Raw genomic sequence first — 3,589 nt, forward strand, 5'->3', positions numbered from 1 at the left:
ATCGTGTTACAGACGGCAGACAGACAGACAGACACCATGAAAATATTTTGTATTTAGGTCATTTATGATCCAAATAACTCATTTTGAGTGAAATTAAAAAAACTTTTTTTTTGCCGATCCTAATAACCTACCATACCTATTGGGATGGTCGGCTAATAAAAATAATCATACAGAAAATTTGAAACTTTTTGGTTTTACGTTATTAAGTAATTGTTATCAGGTAGTAATTGTTAATTTTTGAAGCTTAACTTTGTCATTTTAACAGAACGTCAACGGTTTTTGTAGACGTATCTGTGTAAAAAAAAACTAAAGTATTCTCGAATAGTTGCATTTAAATATTTTAAATAGTTTTTTTCTTTATTCTTTGTATTCGAGATAACAACATTAAAAAATCGTGGAAAATATCCCTGAAAATCGTCAAACAGAAGAGAAAAAACGTCACAGAGCCTCGAATTTAATTTGTCGAGCTGAAAGATTTATCCGGATTTAAATATATAATTATCACAACGACCCTCTTATTTAATCAATCAGCTGTAGCAGTCCCAAACAAATTAAAATGCTTAAATTTAATTAAAATATATTCGAAAAGAGATAATTTTGTTTGATAAAAATGCGATGAAACAAAAAATCGCTTTGATTCAAACATTAATAATTAATTAATATAAATCCCAATAAATTGATTTTAGAAGATATACATTAAATATACTAGCAATCAGTTTTCGAGAGTTAACGATAAAGCCTTAACGATAAGGCAGGCGGCCACTGCTAGCATAACTAAACTAAGCTAAGAATATGAAAGCAAACGGTAACACTACTTAACAAATTTCAAAATTTTTAAATTATCTGGGGTCTTACTATGTAATTAATATTTCTTACTACTAACTTAATAAAAATAAATAAATGAAAGTTTTCCATCACATCACAGTTTCTAGATAATATGGCAGGTCAAAAATCACAATTTTTCTGGAAACTAAAGTACCTACTTCTTATCTTCACTTATGTTTTGACTGGAAAGGCAAAGTTTTTTTGGTCTGACTGGCTTTTCTCTTATACTGAGATGGAGAGAGTATCTCTGACGAGGCTCAACGGTAATCTGCTAGCATAGTAGGTTCCCATCTTCCCTGAAGTAACGCCTCTCAATTGTGGCAATATCTTGATGAAACAGTTCTCCTTGTTCACCGCTAACTGAGCCCGTATTTTTCGGGAAAAAACTCAAACGGGAATGGAGGAAATGCAGTTTTAAAAACATATTTATTGCATCCCATTTATAGTAGCAGTCTAGCATCACTTTTATTTTGTAACGAAAGTCGGCGGATTGTTGTTACCAAGAAAGTTTTTACATCTATAAAAGCGTTCCATGCTTCTTTTTCAGTTGGGTTAAGAGTAGATGTGAAAGATGAATCTTCAATCAGCTTTTTAATGTCCGAATCAACAAATACGCCTTCTTTGATTTTTGCTTTGCTAAGCTTCGAAAACTTTTGAGAAATTGAAAAGCAGGACCGTCTTTGTTTAAGCGTTTTACAAAAATTTTTATGAGACCCAATATGATATGTAGTGGTGGCAAAACTAGATGTGATATGAAATTAAAATTGCTTGCAAATATTTTTATTAACCGACCTGATTATGAAACAATATAAGCCGATTCAGATAATTTTTTTAGTGTTAAGTAGTGTAATTAAATGGGAACTCCACTGAGAACGATTTTCGCTCAGTAGTCAGCTAAGTTTTCGTATTGTATCTCTGCTATCATAGAACTAATCGCTGCGAAAATTTCGCTGGAACCTGTCACGAATTAAAACGAGCGAAACTAAACTACGATTCGAATCTTCGTTCAAAAGGCGGGCGGCCACTGCGAGCGAAACTAAACTAAGCGAAGATAAGATTTGTAAAAATTAGCTTCCATACTTTTTAATGCGTCAGCGGCACTTGACCGAAACAAAACGAAAATATATGAACGAAGATTCGAATCGTAGTTTAGTTTCGCTCGTTTTAGTTCGTGACAGGTTCCAGCGAAATTTTCGCTGCGATTAGTTCTATGATAGCAGAGATACAATACGAAAACTTAGCTGACTACTGATCTTCATTGCCATTTTTTTGAAAAATCGCTTTTTATTAAAAATCTGAGCCAGATAGGTATAGGAAACCCTAATATAGTTTGAAAGAGCATTTAAATCTTCTTCGACCTATTTAAAAAATACATAGTGTTGTATTTGAAATACCGAAGTTTTTATGTAATATAAATATTTAAAAGAGACCGGCAATTTTTGATACCCCTGTATACATTTAATGAAACAATAAAAAAATTTTAGTAAAGTTTATTCCTATGTCTTCAAAGTCAGCACAAGAATTAACTCCGTAAAGTAATGTACAGGGTGTTGACAAACTTTTTTATTATAGCATGCATATTTGAATATCTTTAAATATCTCAAAAACCAAAACATTTAAGCATATTAAACCCTTATAACAAATGTCTTATTTTATGCCCAAGAATTCAAAAATGAAATAAAATACCGGGTGTTTGGTTTGGATTAAGAAAAAATATAACTTTGGTATGGATCTTAGTTCTGACACACCCTGGATATTTGAAAATAATTTTAAATTATGCACATTCCCTCTCTATATATCCGATAAAAAATTTTGTTTCTAAATCTTTCCATTTTCGTATAATCAACAGAGGCGAATGAGGTGCCCCACCCTGTATAATTCGAGTATTTAAAATTAAAAAAAAAATAATTTTTAGATGGTACATCCTACAGGAGTTCGTCGTTTTGCAAGGCCCACTTGTACGCTGTTTTATTAATTCTGTATTAGATAAGAAAGTTTTTTATTTAAATTAATAGCCCCCCTATACACTAGAAGATTTGGCCTGGGGACTTGGTCTGCGGATTATACCGCGGACTTGGCTTGTCATATACAAAAAATCTCGTATTTTGAAAGGCTCAATCTGGCCTGCCGACTTAGACCGTGCACACATTGACAGCTGTGGCCATTAAACCAAAATACTACTACATCTATATCTCTGACTACTGCTAACTGCTACTAACGAACAATTTGTATCGTGTGGTCTGTTTTTGTTTAAATGTTTTGTTCATTATTCATTTTGGGGATTTATTTTTAAATTAATGTTAATCGTTAGGCAACCAGTATTTCTTTGGCATAATCAAAACCATGACGACTGTCTCGCGGCCGTCATTCAAGGCCGAGTGTCACGGCATTGAATTTTTACTCCCAACGCGCGTAAAGAACTTGAAAACAAACGGTAATTAAATAGGAACTCCTCTGGGAACGATTTTTCCTCAGTAGTCAGCTAAGTTTTCGTATTGTATCTCTGCTATCATAGAATTAATCGCTGCGAAAAATTCGCTGGAACCTGTCACGAACTAAAACGAGCGAAACTAAACTACGATTCGAATCTTCGTTCAAAAGGCGGGCGGCCACTGCGAGCGAAACTAAACTAAGCGAAGATAAGATTTGTAAAAATCAGCTTCCATACTTTTTAATGCGTCAGTGGCTACTTGACCGAAACAAAACGAAAATATATGAACGAAGATTCGAATCGTAGTTTAGTTTCGCTCGTTTTAGTTCGTGA

The sequence above is a fragment of the Sitophilus oryzae genome, unplaced genomic scaffold (genome assembly GCF_002938485.1).
Source record: "Sitophilus oryzae breed Bouriz unplaced genomic scaffold, Soryzae_2.0 scaffold_1166_pilon_pilon, whole genome shotgun sequence".
Lineage (NCBI taxonomy): Eukaryota > Metazoa > Arthropoda > Insecta > Coleoptera > Curculionidae > Sitophilus > Sitophilus oryzae.